This window comes from Triticum aestivum, chromosome 6A (genome assembly GCF_018294505.1).
Source record: "Triticum aestivum cultivar Chinese Spring chromosome 6A, IWGSC CS RefSeq v2.1, whole genome shotgun sequence".
Classification (NCBI taxonomy): domain Eukaryota; kingdom Viridiplantae; phylum Streptophyta; class Magnoliopsida; order Poales; family Poaceae; genus Triticum; species Triticum aestivum.
In genome coordinates this window covers 617,618,523-617,634,950 of record NC_057809.1, presented here as the reverse complement: position 1 = coordinate 617,634,950, position 16,428 = coordinate 617,618,523, and the positions used below count along the sequence as shown (strand labels likewise).

General features: G+C 44.2%; 1 pseudogene; it reads left to right on the top strand.

The window, feature by feature from the left end:
- Positions 1-1,817: 1,817 nt before the first annotated feature.
- Positions 1,818-1,928, top strand: LOC123132711 (uncharacterized; annotated as a pseudogene).
- Positions 1,929-16,428: the final 14,500 nt, after the last annotated feature.

Below are 16,428 nucleotides of genomic sequence, written 5' to 3'. Positions count from 1 at the left end.
GTGTGTGAGCGCCATTATCCGCAAACGGCGCCTTATAACGCCGACTAGGAGCTCCCGGTAGAGCATGGACTGTTTATTACCGCAGTTTATCATAGTAGAGCATGCACCGTTTCACTTTTATTGCAGCGCATGATGGATAATCAGCAGCAGCTGCTGCAGCACTCAACAGCGACCCGCGGCCGCCTGTGCAGTTTGGATCACATCAGCAATACTGCTGCATGCCGTGACTTGCAAGATCGACGCTCGAGTTAGCACAGCTGCTAGTTCTACTAACTAGTAGTAGTAACCTCGTGTGTGTCTTTACTCTTTACAGGGCGTGTGAAATGAAGGCACAAGGGTTGGACCAAAATGGTCAGGCAAATTGACACCCGTTCCCAACTGTTACTACAATGGGCGACTTCCTCGTTTCGCTTTCAAGTCAGAGAGGCTATATCGGATCGATTCTGCCATTCATCACTGCTCCCAGTACGTGACTCAGTGCCCCAATCTGTCACGCATCTAATCTAATTGTCTATGTATGGACTGGTGATGGGAGGCATAAACATCACCATTCCATGGCTATTAGAAGCATCTACAACCCTACGCCCTATATCCATCCCAAACGCCCGGCCGGGCTGTCCAATCACTGCCTAAACCTAAAATTGTCGCCCAAACGGACCTGCCAAATCTGATCAAACATCTGGATTAACCGACACTCTTCATATCCAGTTAATATCTGAGGTGGATATGGGAACACCCGGGCGTACCCGGACACGCCCGTCAAGTAGGATCCGACCCACTATGGCCCACCTGACCCCACACATATTGAACCCTATCCGCACTCTGGACGAAACGCTAGCCGCATTTTACTCCACTCCACTCCCCTCCGCCCACAAGCTCCCGTTTGGCTATCCCCAACCTTCTCCACCATTGCAGGCAGTGGATCTGTGTCCTACACCTCCCGATCCATTGACTGGGAGCTCCTCCAATGTGGCCCCAAGGAGGAGATAGCCACCCGCTTTGCGCTCCGCCGCTCCCTGGAGGAGTCCGCCAGGCAGCGATCGAACTCCATCTGGCGGAAATTCATTGTATCCGCCAAAATGGCGTATAAATCCGGCCCCAGGGTTGTTGCCGCTGCCTCACCGGAGGTGGTGCATGCGGTCTATGTGGTGTCTGAACGCCGTGGTGGATGCGCAACCTCTGCGTTGGCGTTGAGTCGGAGGTGCACAACTGCTTAACGTCTGACGCAAATATGGGGCTACGTGCCGCCATGCAAGGCAGCGGGTGTGAGAGTTCGCGACAGTCTTCGCGGAAGACGCCAACGAGGAGCAGTCGCTCTCTCCGGCGCTGGATATGGTGCCCGACAACCCCTAGCATCACAACTGCGTAGCGGTGGACGTGTTCGGCTCCGACCACGACGGACCCACCGGCGACGTGCAGGCACATGCTCGAATAAGGAAGAGTAGGACATGGGAGACGGCGGTGGCTCATGTCCCATCTCCTACTCTACCTCGGCGACAATCGACCCTCTACTTTGTGGGGCTCAGCCGGCCCCACTGGACATGGATAGAGCCGGACAACCAAAAGGATGGTCACCGGCGCAAATTTAGACTAGGTCTATGTTGCATGTAATAGTATGGATTTGATGATTTAAAAATAAGTATTTGGTTGTCAAAATAATTGTGTGTGTTGTCCAGTCACCGCTCTCATACGCACCCGGGATCACGGCATGAGGAAAGAGCGTTCCCGGGGATCATATTATGAGACCCGCCGTCGTCACTCATTGTCCATTGCGCAAAGCCGATTCGTTGCAATCGGAGGTGGCCCCGGCAGGCAGGCAGTGTGACCTGGCGGATCCAATAAAATTGGAACGATATAGAGAAGATTAGCATGGCCCTCGCGCAAGGATGACACACACAAAAAAGAAGAAGCCCCAATAGATAATTTTTTTGCAGGTGCCAATAGATGCATTTTAGAGGGTAACACGCAATTTGCCACGGAACTCTTCAATTTAGGTAATTTTTATTTTTCTCTCAAGGGTTATCATGACAATTCACATTTCATGCATACCGGGGAGGCGGTCCAGCCAACGCAGACCTCCGCCGATGCTACTGAGTTGCCCATGTAGCCTGATTCTTCCAGTTTTGGGAAGCTTCAATTTGTTTTTTTTCTACAGATTTATTTTCCATGGTTTATCTTCATGTTCTATTATTATTTTTCAAAATTAATTAGTAAATTTCTAAAATTCTGTTAATATTTTTGAAAATTTGGAACATTATTTAATTTCTTGGAGTTTTTTGCAAATTCGTATAATCTTAATCCATGAAGAGTTTTTATTACTCATGAACATTTTAAAATGCAAGATTTTAAAAAAAAATTGATGACCATTTTAACATATCATGAATAATTAAACTCATGAACATTTTTTAGAGTTTGCAAATATTTTGTTTGCATTAATGAACTGATTTAAAATTTGTGAATGATATTTGAAATCTATGAATATTCTTGGAATGTATCAGTTCCACCTTAGTTAAGAAAGTTGAATTTTTGAGGGTATATATATTTGATCTACACTAGGTCACGCGTATGACAAAGTTTAGTATGGGGGCGAGAGATTTTTAGTTAAGTCTCTTTGTCGTACACCTCGCAAAGTTAATCTAGCAACTTGAATAATCATACTTGATGATGAATATAGGTAACTTGAGTTTGTTCCCAAAGCCTAGAAGCCATGTAAAATAAATTTTTGCATAAACCAATTAGAGGCGTCCAACTTGGTTTTGCAGGTTGCATGTTATGTAGTATAGCCTTTGCCATATTGATGAGAACATGTATGAGATGTCTATATGATGTAAAATTTAACATGACATGCGAGTAATAACTATATGGTTGTCACTTTGACATGTGTGTCAACGTTATATAATGTAATTTTTATACAGTAGCGATAGAGATAGTGGTGATAATATATAGATTACATATGGTGGTGACAACTTTATCAGGCTGTAAACGAAGTCGAAGAAGAAAAAACTGAAGAAACAAGTCATGCAGAAATGTTCTGCCAGGACAACGTTTCGTGCTGCCACGGCAACAACAACAACATCATTTTCAAGATGCCACGACAAGGAGTTTTGGCAGGAATCTGTTTTTGCTAAAACTACTATCACAACACAGTTTTTGGCTGCCACGAAAATACTTTTGGCTGAAATTTTGGTAAAACAAAGAGAACTTCTCTGACGAATGAGGCTATACCATATCATGCTATTATGTTTATTCCTTATTTTTGTACCCTTTTGATTCCGCATTAGTCATTTCTATTATGGCGGTCTCTTATTCTAAAATATCCCGTAGTTATTGTTCCCTAAAGTGTAGCACCGTCTACAACACATATCTTTTCGGTGTATGCGATGTCCGCATGTGTACGAACAATCAGAGAGGTGTAAGGCGGGTGAAGGTCAGACGTCACAATGAGATCACATGGTTGTATTGACGTTCAAGGTAGAAACGTCCTAAGCTCGGAAGACGCTCATCAAAGATGAAAAAGAGTCACATTCGGCGGCCGGTGGCGGGGAGGGTAATTCCGGTGCCTCCGCTCTGGTTAGTAGTTTAGGTTAGGGTATTCTCCACGCTGGTGTAGCGCTCGGGTGGATTGCGGTGCTTGTTCTTTGAGTTTATTTTCCGGAATCTGATCGTCCTCGACTTCGCCATTTGGATGTAGTCGATGAAACTCTATCACAGCTCCTGCCATCTCCTTGGGCTGTGAGGTTAATTAGGGTGTCTAGTCGGGTGGTGAGATTCTGATGTTTGGTGCGTCAGATCTTTTCGAGGGTTCAATGGCGACGATTACGGCTCCAGGGCGCTGGTTCTTAAGGGCACGCGCACGAAGACTTCCCGGTGTCATCGAGAAGGTCAAGCCGGCGCCAATAAGGGAGTGCCGATCGCGGCACGTCAGTGGCTCATTCTCGGAATCTCGCTGCAATTTTAATTATGTCTGAGCTGCTTTGCACTTACGGTGAACTTTGATAATAGATTTGGATCATTGTCGCAAAAAAAGTTTTTTTATTTTCCATTAAACAAACCTAGCTAAAGGTTTAGGGTCCGTAAGTTAGGGACACGTCGGATGGTGGTTGGTGAGGTACATCGCGGCTTGGCGCCAGCCTGACACGGTGAGGTAGTGTGGTGGCGGGCCGGCAAGGGGCGGCGCGGGGTGATGCGGTGAGGGAGGGGGGAGGTGAGGTGAGCCGTGGGCGGCGCTAGTATGATGGAGACGTGGTGCTGCGTGGTGACGCAAGGGTCTACTCCGGCGAAAGTTCAGGCGGTTTCCTGTCTATGAAATTATACAGAAAGAGTCATATTCCCGTAGATGTGAGGGAGGTTGCGGTGAAGTAAACACGATCTCGTAAAACAAAATCAGGTTTACAGGAGTTGTTGGAGGGCTAATTTTGGTGCAAAATCCATTAATTGGTAGTCTTTTTTTACGGATATAGTAGAGCTATTGGAGTTGCTTTTTAAAACTTCGCTCATTCAAGGGCAAAGAGAGGTTCCATCTTTTTCTCACCCGAAGGACCTAGTCCTGCCCAGAGTTTACTTGCAACCGGACTGACCTATCAAACGACAACAAAGCTACTACTCTTTATTACTTCTTCGAACAAAAGGTCAATTTGATAGGAGTCATCCTTTGCAACTTTCAACGCATAATTCTTGTGGGTAATAGCATAAATTCGACACAAGGCAACAGTAGAGATGAACTTTTTTATTATAGACGCACAACCCGCCTGGTAAATTGATCTTATCATTATCCATGCCGTCGGTGATTTGACCTATGAAAAACATATATAGACAAATGATTGACATTAGTATGATTTCGTGTTGATTAGCAAAGAAGCACCAGATGGCACAAGAACGGAAAAAACGCAGTTGTCATGCACTAAAAAAAACCAACTTCCAGCATAAACAGAAAAAATTAAATTACTACGTGTGTATAATTGACCAGTGCATGCACTACTTGTAACGACAGATTACCTGAAGTAGAGTTCTGAATCGAACGCTTACATTGTGTCGTAGTAGCAAGGCATACAAGAAGTAGAGAAAACAGGACTGGCGCGGTCATGTACTTGTCCATCTAGATAATGTAATGCAACTGTGATGCTTCTTTGTGGTTATTAACAGGATTGAGATTGACAGGGAAATATGTGTTCTAAGCAAAACTGCAAGATGATTTGCCCATCCACCGACGCACGATCCTATATATATAGAAATTGCTCAGGCTGGATTTTCATAAACCTTTCAATAGTTTGGAAAGGTTTTCAAAATACGTTGGCAAAAAATGATTGCAATTAGGAGTGGGTAAATATTCTCCAAAAATAGCCTTCTATCGTTACTTTTATGCTAGTTTATCACCCTTTTTGGAACCGATTTCCAAAATAGGGTGGCGAAAATGAATGCAGGTCGTCAAGTTATTATTAGCTAGATTTTATCACCTTGTAATTTTAGACATGTTTCCAAATTATACTTTTTCTTGAAACGGTGGCAAATTGCAATATGAAGGATTATCTATCATTATTGGGAGTTCAAGATTCCAGCTGCTTGCATCCACGGAGTGCAATACATGTGTAGATGATCAGACCTGAGCTTTTTTTTTTTTGAACACAATACAAAGCAGATGCTCACATACACTCACCAAATCATACGGTAGTGAAGCGGGCAGGCGAGCGATGCACCGTTAGCATACAAATATTGTTATGACCCCCCTTTTTAAGGCAGTCTAGCCACACTTGATCTAGGGTCTATATATTATTCTACTAATGATTGCCATTTGGATTGGGAGAATATTCCATTACAATAGCCTACAATAAGGGAGGGCTACCTTTCCACAGCTACTTGCCCTTCATCCTGGCCTACCATTTTTCTCGTGAATATGTTCAATACAATTGTGCATCATTTGACTTGAGACCTAAACATTTGATTCCAGGAAGAAATGTTGCGGTAACAAAAACATCCAAATGCCACATAACAGGCCTAGACTGAATAAACAAGAAATCAAGGATCCAAGTGTCACGGACAGGACAGACATCAGAAATGGGCCTACTTATGGATATCACCCTAGTAAAATGGTAGTGAGGCTGCGGGGCCCAAATGATTCGGTTAACACACGCCAACCTAGCCATACTTTTTTTTATCAAAAGAGAAATGGGCACCAAAGGTTTGATCAAAAGAGATTGGCAAGCTCGGTTTTTTTTCCGATAAAAGGGCCACATGGCCCCATTTTCATTAAGAAAATAGAAGTCTAGATACAACCACCACACCACTTTTTCCATCAGACCTCATGCATCACCTCATCAACTGATAAGCAACCTACATCCTAGACATATAACCATATCTATAGGATGCCAAATCACCCACTACCGGAGAGAGAACAAACTTTTAAACATCTTTTACAGTTTGCACACCAGCCAAAACAATAGACAAAACATACTACATAATCACCCAATTTCAGGTAGACACAAAACCCAGTCTTAGAGCAGAAGGATTCCACCCATATGTTCTTCTGTAGACTTCATTTGCTACCCGAGATAGCCTCTTGGAAACCTCCCTAAGCATTTTTTGCACACCTTTTCTCTGTAGAATCATCCATGAATCCAACAAAGAACACAGGGTAAATATTACATTGATAGGATTTGAAAGGAAAACACGTTGAAAACAGGATTTGTTCCTTGTTTTCCAAATTGTCCATATCAAAGCAGCAGCACCTATAGAAACAATAGCCCTATCCTTTCCAGAATAGGATGGTATCCAGTTTTGACAAAGATCAAAGAAAGATAAAGATAATTTCGGGTTACCTAGTGTACCGCATATCACATTCCATAACAACCTAGCACAAGAGCATGAAAAGAATAGATGATCAATGCTCTCAGAAACGCCACAAAATTCGCAGAAATTTGGTCCTTTCCACCCTCGTCTAGATAAGTTATCCTTGGTTAGGATCCTCCCTTTGATCACTAACCATATAAATGCTTTTACTTTTAGAGGTATTCTCAACCTCCAAAGAAGTTTAAAAGGAAAAGCAACAACTCTAGCTATAAGGTAATAATAAAGCGACTTAACCGAGAAGGATCCAGATTTAGTTAAAAGCCATTTAACTCTGCCAGGCTCCTCCGACAGAGTAACCTGACTACACATATCAAGTAATTCATTCCACATTGTAAGAGTTTCTCCATAAAGACATCTCCTAAATCTAATACAATCAAAATCCTGGTTAAAGACTTTAGCAACAGTAACATGTTGACAGAAAGTTAAATTATACAAGCAGGGGGAAAGTTGACAAAGTGGCTTTCTCCCCAGCCATGTGTCCTCCCAAAATCTCGTCTTACAACCATCACCCACCACCCTTTGACAGCAAGAATGGAAGATATCCTTTATACTCAACAACCCATTCCAAAAAATGGGAATTACCCCGAGATGCTTCACAATTAACCAGAGTTTTCCTACTCAAATATTTGGCTCTAATCATTTCCCGCGAATCCCCTTCCTCATTCTCTAATCTCCATAACCACTTACATAAGAGGCTGATGTTTTTAATCTCCAAATTAGTAATCCCCAGACCCCCCCTGGTCTCTAGGTTGGCATACGTCCACCCACTTGACTAAGTGATACTTTCTCACTCCATCCCTTTCTTGCCAAACCATACGAGCACGAACAAAGTCCATTCTCTTGCCTACACCTTTAGGCAAGCTCGGTTTCTTTAGGTTCTTTGGGAGGTCTGAGGTATAAGACCAGCCCTGTTGCCATGACCTAATCATCTGTGGCATTGGAAGCTGGAAATATCCTGATTTTGGATGAGGCGAGATGATTTCTTCACCATAGTCCGGCATCAGGCCATTCTCCCTCCACGGCCAGAGACCAAAGTGCAGAGCCATTCACAAGAAACAATCGCGTGAAGTGACAAAGCGGGCGAGATGCAAACCCCTATTTGGCGTGATGTGGTGAAGTTGACAATCGTAGTAATGAAGGATCCCATGGACGAAATGGTGAAGGGGGAGAGAGATACCGCAACAAAGAATGGAGGTATGGATGACCTTGTGCCAGCTTGCCGATTTTGAAATATTTGTGGTCTGCTTTGCGTCGAGACATAGGAGGACAAGGCGGCCAGGAAGAAATCCTTGTGCAACCATATCTTACAGATGGGAAAAGGCAATCCTAGAAATCGACCAAGGACTAACTCCCCATACCTCTTGGCAAGGCGACCGTGTCGACGAACGAAGAAGAACTGAAGCTCAGAGAGCTCTCCGCCATGGCATCTCCCCGGTCCCCGATGCTGTGTCACTCCCGCTCGCCATCATAGCCACCTATAGCACCAGATCTCAGTTTTCCGGCCTGTAGCAATGGAGGAAGCGTGGTCTAATTAGAGGGATCAGGAACACATCCCACATTTTCCTCCTCCTCAGTTTATAAATATGAGTGTGGAACACGAAACAATGGCATACGAGTGTGGAACGTGAAGTGATGGATAATCTTCATCGTTTATCAGGATGCTTGGGTCAGCCTTGACATTGAAGGGAGGAATTTTATGAAACTTTTCATAATCTTCAAACATGTCTGTCTTGCCCTCCACTCCCAGGATGTCCCTTTTTCCTGAAAGAACTATATGGCGCTTTGTCTCATCATATGATGTATTCGCTTCCTTATCTTTTCTTTTTCTCGGTTTGGTAGACATGTCCTTCACATAGATAACCTGTGCCACATCATTGGCTAAGACGAGCGGTTCGTCAGTGTACCCAAGATTTTTCAGATCCACTGTTGTCATTTCGTACTGTGGGTCTACCTGTACCCCGCCTCCTGACAGATTGACCCATTTGCACTTAAACAAAGGGATCTTAAAATCATGTATGTAGTCAAGTTCCCATATGTCCACTATGTAACCATACTATGTGTCATTTCCACTCTCGGTTGCTACATCAAAGCGGACACCACTATTTTGGTTGGTGCTCTTTTGATCTTGGACGATCGTGTAAAATGTATTCCCATTTATCTCGTATCCTTTCTAAGTCAATACAGTCAAAGATGGTCCCCTGGACAACAAGTACAGCTCATCACAAACAGTGTTGTCACCTCTGAGACGTGTTTCTAACCAACTGCTGAAAGTCCTGATGTGTTCACATGTAATCCAGTCGTCGCACTGCTCCAGGTGTTTGGAGCGCAGACTGTTGTTGTGTTCATCGATATACGGGGTCACCAAGGTAGAGTTCTGTAGAACTGTGTAGTGTGCTTGAGACCAAGAATATCCGTCCCTGCATATTATTGAGTCACTTCCAAGAGTGCCTTTTCCAGTCTGTCTCCCCTCATACCGCGATTTAGGGAGACCTATCTTCTTAAGGCCAGGAATGAAGTCAACACAAAACCCGATAACATCCTCCGTTTGATGGCCCATGGAGATGCTTCCTTCTGGCCTAGCGCGGTTACGGACATATTTCTTTAGGACTTCCATGAACCTCTCAAAGGGGAACATATTGTGTAGAAATACGGGCCTCAGAATGACAATCTCGTCGACTAGATGAACTAGGACATGTGTCATGATATAGGAGAAGGATGGTGGGAACACCAGCTCGAAACTGACAAGACATTGCACCACATCACTCCTTAGCCTTGGTACGATTTCTGGATCGATCACCTTCTGAGAGATTGCATTAAGGAATGCACATAGCTTCACAATGGCTAATCGGACGTTTTCCGGTAGAAGCCCCCTCAATGCAACCGGAAGCAGTTGTGTCATAATCACGTGGCAGTCATGAGACTTTAGGTTCTGAAACTTTTTCTCTGACATATTTATTATTCCCTTTATATTCAACGAGAAGCCAGTCGTGACCTTCATACTGAGCAGGCATTCAAAAAAGATTTCTTTCTCTTCTTTCGTAAGAGCGTAGCTGGCAGGACCTTTATACTGCTTCGGAGGCATGCCGTCTTTTTCATGAAAACGTTGCAGGTCCTCCCGTGCCTCAGGTGTATCTTTTGTCTTCCCATACACGCCCAAGAAGCCTAGCAGGTTCACGCAAAGGTTCTTCGTCACATGCATCACGTCGATTGAAGAGCGGACCTCTAGGTCTTTCCAGTAGGGTAGGTTCCAAAATATAGATTACTTCTTCCGCATGGGTGCGTGTCCCTCAGCGTCATTCGGAACAGCTAGTCCGCCGGGACCCTTTCCAAAGATTATGTATAAATCATTGACCATAGCAAGTACGTGATCACCGGTACGCATGGCGGGCTTCTTCCGGTGATCTGTCTCGCCTTTGAAATGCTTGCCTTTCTTTCGACATTGATGGTTGGTCGGAAGAAATCGACGATGGCCCAGGTACACATTCTTCCTGCATTTGTCTAGGTATATACTTTCAGTGTCATCTAAACAGTACGTGCATGCGTGGTATCCTTTGTTTGTCTGTCCTGAAAGGTTACTGAGAGCGAGCCAATCATTGATGGTCACGAACAGCAATGCCTTTAGGTTAAATTCCTCCTGTCTGTGCTCATCCCACGTACGTACACCATTTTCATTCCACAGCTGTAAAAGTTCTTCAACTAATGGCCTTAGGTACACATCAATGTCGTTGCCGGGTTGCTTAGGGCCTTGGATGAGAATTGGCATCATAATGAACTTCTGCTTCATGCACATCCAAGGAGGAAGGTTATACATACATAGAGTCACGGGCCAGGTGCTGTGATTGCTGCTCTGCTCCCCGAAAGGATTAATGCCATCCGCGCTTAAAGCAAACCATACGTTACTTGGGTCCTTTGCAAACTCATCCCAGTACTTTCTCTCGATTTTTCTCCACTGCGATCCGTCAGCGGGTGCTCTCAACTTCCCGTCTTTCTTATGGTCCTCACTGTGCCATCGCATCAACTTGGCATGCTCTTCGTTTCTGAACAGACGTTTCAACCGTGGTATTATAGGAGCATACCACATCACCTTCGCAGGAACCATCTTCCTGGGGGCTCGCCGTCAACATCACCAGGGTCATCTCGTCTGATCTTATACCGCAATGCACCACATACCGGGCATGTGTTCAGATCCTTGTATGCACCGCGGTAGAGGATGCAGCCATTAGGGCATGCATGTATCTTCTCCACGTCCAATCCTAGAGGGAATACGACCTTCTTTGATGCGTATGTACTGTCAGGCAATTCGTTATCCTTTGGACACTTCTTCTTCAATATTTTCTGTAGCTTCTCAAATCCTTTGTCAGGCACAACATTCTCTGCCTTCCACTGCAGCAATTCCAGTACGGTACCGAGCTTTGTGTTGCCATCTTCGCAATTGGGGTACAACCCTTTTTTGTGATCCTCTAACTGTTGGGGAACGTAGTAATTTCAAAAAATTTCCTACGCACACGCAAGATCATGGTGATGCACAGCAACGAGGGGGAGAGTGTTGTCTACGTACCAACGCAGACCGACTGCGGAAGCGATCACACAACATAGAGGAACTAGTCGTACGTCTTCTTCCCGATCCGACCGATCCAAGCACCGTTACTCCGGCACCTCCGAGTTCTTAGCACACGTACAGCTCGATGACGATCCCCGGGCTCCAATCCAGCAAAGCTTCGGGGAGGAGTTCCGTCAGCACGACGGCGTGGTGACGATCTTGATGTACTACCGACGCAGGGCTTCTCCTAAGCACTACAACGGTATGATCGAGGTGGAATTTGGTGGCAGGGGGCACCGCACACGGCTAAGGAACGATCTCAAGGATCAACTTGTGTGTCTTGGGGTGTCCCCTGCCCCCGTATATAAAGGATGAAAGGGGGGAGGCTGGCCGGCCAAAGGAGGGAGGCGCAGGAGGAGTCCTACTCCTACCGGGAATAGGACTCCCCCCCTCCCCAATCGTATTCCAACTAGGAGTCCTTGGAAAAAGAGAGAGGGAAAGAGAGAGAGGTGGCCGGCCACCTCTCCTAGTCCTAATAGGACTAGGGGAGGGGAGAGGCGCGCAGCCCTCCTTGGAAGCCCCTTTCACCTTTCCACAATGGCCCATGTAGGCCCATTTGGCTCCCGGGGGGTTCCGGTAACCCTCCCGGTAATCCGGTAAAATCCCGATTTCACCTGAAACACTTCCGATGTCCAAACATAGGCTTCCAATATATCAATCTTTATGTCTCGACCATTTCGAGACTCCTCGTCATGTCCGTGATCACATCCGGGACTCCGAACAACCTTCAGTACATCAAAATGCATAAACTCATAATAACTGTCATCGTAACGTTAAGCGTGCGGACCCTACGGTTCGAGAACAATGTAGACATGACCGAGACACGTCTCCGGTCAATAACCAATAGCGGGACCTGGATGCCCATATTGGCTCCTACATATTCTACGAAGATCTTTATCGGTCAGACCGCATAACAACATACGTTGTTCCCTTTGTCATCGGTATGTTACTTGCCCGAGATTCGATCGTCGGTATCCAATACCTAGTTCAATCTCGTTACTGGCAAGTCTCTTTACTCGTTCCGTAATACATCATCTCACAACTAACATCTTAGTTATAATGCTTGCAAGGCTTATGTGATGTGTATTACCGAGAGGGCCCAGAGATACCTCTCCGACACTCGGAGTGACAAACCCTAATCTCGAAATACGCCAACCCAACATCTACCATTGAAGACACCTGCAGTACTCCTTTATAATCACCCAGTTACGTTGTGACGTTTGGTAGTACCCAAAGTGTTCCTCCGGTAAACGGGAGTTGCATAATCTCATAGTTATAGGAACATGTATAAGTCATGAAGAAAGCAATAGCAACATACTAAACGATCGGGTGCTAAGCTAATGGAATGGGTCATGTCAATCAGATCATTCAACTAATGATGTGACCTCGTTAATCAAATAACAACTCTTTGTTCATGGTTAAGAAACATAACCATCTTTGATTAACGAGCTAGTCAAGTAGAGGCATACTAGTGACACTCTGTTTGTCTATGTATTCACACATGTATTATGTTTCCGGTTAATACAATTCTAGCATGAATAATAAACATTTATCATGATATAAGGAAATAAATAATAACTTTATTATTGCCTCTAGGGCATATTTCCTTCAGTCTCCCACTTGCACTAGAGTCAATAATCTAGATTACACAGTAATGATTCTAACACCCATGGAGCCTTGGTGCTGATCATGTTTTGCTCGTGGAAGAGGCTTAGTCAACGGGTCTGCAACATTCAGATCCGTATGTATCTTGCAAATCTCTATGTCTCCCACCTGGACTAGATTCCGGATGGAGTTGAAGCGTCTCTTGATGTGTTTGGTCCTTTTGTGAAATCTGGATTCCTTTGCCAAAGCAATTGCACCAGTATTGTCACAAAAGATTTTCATTGGACCCGATGCACTAGGTATGACACCTAGATCGGATATGAACTCCTTCATCCAGACTCCTTCGTTCGCTGCTTCCGAAGCAGCTATGTACTCCGCTTCACATGTAGATCCCGCTACGACGCTTTGTTTTGAACTGCACCAACTGACAGCTCCACCGTTTAAAGTAAACACGTATCCGGTTTGCGATTTAGAATCGTCCGGATCAGTGTCAAAGCTTGCATCAACATAACCTCTTACGGTGAGCTCTTTGTCACCTCCATATACGAGAAACATATCCTTAGTCCTTTTCAGGTATTTCAGGATGTTCTTGACCGCTGTCCAGTGATCCACTCCTGGATTACTTTGGTACCTCCCTGCTAAACTTATAGCAAGGCACACATCAGGTCTGGTACACAGCATTGCATACATGATAGAGCCTATGGCTGAAGCATAGGGAACATCTTTCATTTTCTCTCTATCTTCTGCAGTGGTCGGGCATTGAGTCTGAGTCAACTTCACACCTTGTAACACAGGCAAGAACCCTTTCTTTGCTTGATCCATTTTGAACTTCTTCAAAATCTTGTCAAGTTATGTGCTTTGTGAAAGTCCAATTAAGTGTTTTGATCTATCTCTATAGATCTTTATGCCTAATATGTAAGTAGCTTCCCCGAGGTCTTTCATCGAAAAACTTTTATTCAAGTATCCCTTTATGCTATCCAGAAATTCTATATCATTTCCAATCAGCAATATGTCATCCACATATAATATCAGAAATGCTACAGAGCTCCCACTCACTTTCTTGTAAATACAGGCTTCTCCAAAAGTCTGTATAAAGCCAAATGCTTTGATCACACTATCAAAGCGTTTATTCCAACTCCGAGATGCTTGCACCAGTCCATAAATGGATCGCTGGAGTTTGCACACTTTGTTAGCTCCCTTTGGATCGACAAAACCTTCTGGTTGCATCATATACAACTCTTCTTCCAGAAATCCATTCAGGAATGCAGTTTTGACATCCATCTGCCATATTTCATAATCATAAAATGCGGCAATTGCTAACATGATTCTGATGGATTTAAGCATCGCTACGGGTGAGAAGGTCTCATCGTAGTCAACCCCTTGAACTTGTCGAAAACCTTTTGCGACAAGTCGAGCTTTATAGACAGTAACATTACCGTCAACGTCAGTCTTTTTCTTGAAGATCCATTTATTCTCAATTGCTTGCCGATCATCGGGCAAGTCAACCAAAGTCCATACTTTGTTCTCATACATGGGTCCCATCTCAGATTTCATGGCCTCAAGCCACTTTGCGGAATCTGGGCTCACCATCGCTTCTTCATAGTTCGTAGGTTCATCATGATCTAGTAGCATGACTTCCAGAATTGGATTACCGTACCACTCTGGTGTGGATCTCACTCTGGTTGATCTACGTGGTTCAGTAGTATCTTGTACTGAAGTTTCATGATCATCATCATTAGCTTCCTCACTAATTGGTATAGGTGTCGCAGAAACATTTTTCTGTGATGTACTATTTTCCAATAAGGGAGCAGGTACAGTTACCTCGTCAAGTTCTACTTTTCTCCCACTCACTTCTTTCGAAGAAACTCCTTCTCTAGAAATGATCAATTCTTAGCAACGAATGTCTTGCCTTCGGATCTGTGATAGAAGGTATACCCAACAGTTTCCTTTGGGTATCCTATGAAGACACATTTTTCCGCTTTGGGTTCGAGCTTATCAGGTTGAAGCTTTTTCACATAAGCATCACAGCCCCAAACTTTAAGAAACGACAACTTTGGTTTCTTGCCAAACCATAGTTCATAAGGCGTCGTCTCAACGGATTTTGATGATGCCCTATTTAACGTGAATGCGGCCGTCTCTAAAGCATAACCCCAAAACGATAGCGGTAAATCAGTAAGAGACATCATAGATCGCACCATATCTAGTAAAGTACGATTACGACGTTCGGACAGACCATTACGCTGTGGTGTTCCGGGTGGCGTGAGTTGCGAAACTATTCCACAATTTTTCAAATGTACACCAAACTCGTAACTCAAATATTCTCCTCCACGATCAGATCATAGAAACTTTATTTTCTTGTTACGATGATTTTCAACTTCACTCTGAAATTCTTTGAACTTTTCAAATGTTTCAGACTTATGTTTCATTAAGTAGATATACACATATCTGCTTAAATCATCTGTGAAGGTGAGAAAATAACGATATCCGCCACGAGCCTCAATATTCATCGAACCACATACATCGGTATGTATGATTTCCAATAAATCTGTTGCTCTCTCCATAGTACCGGAGAACGGTGTTTTAGTCATCTTGCCTATGAGGCACGGTTCGCAAGTACCAAGTGATTCATAATCAAGTGGTTCCAAAAGCCCATCAGTATGGAGTTTCTTCATGCGCTTTACACCGATATGACCTAAACGGCAGTGCCACAAATAAGTTGCACTATCATTATCAACTCTGCATCTTTTGGCTTCTACATTATGAATATGTGTATCACTACTATCGAGATTCAATAAGAATAGACCACTCTTCAAAGGTGCATGACCATAAAAGGTATTACTCATATAAATAGAACAACCATTATTCTCTGATTTAAATGAATAACCGTCTCGCATTAAACAAGATCCAGATATAATGTTCATGCTCAGCGCTGGCACCAAATAACAATTATTTAGGTCTAATATTAATCCCGAAGGTAGATGTAGAGGTAGCGTGCCGACCGCGATCACATCGACTTTGGAACCGTTTCCCACGCGCATCGTCACCTCGTCCTTTGCTAGTGTCCGCTTATTCCGTAGTCCCTGTTTCGAGTTGCAAATATTAGCAACAGAACCAGTATCAAATACCCAGGTGCTACTGCGAGCTCTAGTAAGGTACACATCAATAACATGTATATCACATATACCTTTGTTCACCTTGCCATCCTTCTTATCCGCCAAATACTTGGGGCAGTTCCGCTTCCAGTGACCAGTCTGCTTGCAGTAGAAGCACTCAGTTTCAGGCTTAGGTCCAGACTTGGGTTTCTTCTCCTGAGCAGCAACTTGTTTGCTGTTCTTCTTGAAGTTCCCCTTCTTCTTCCCTTTGCCCTTTTTCTTGAAACT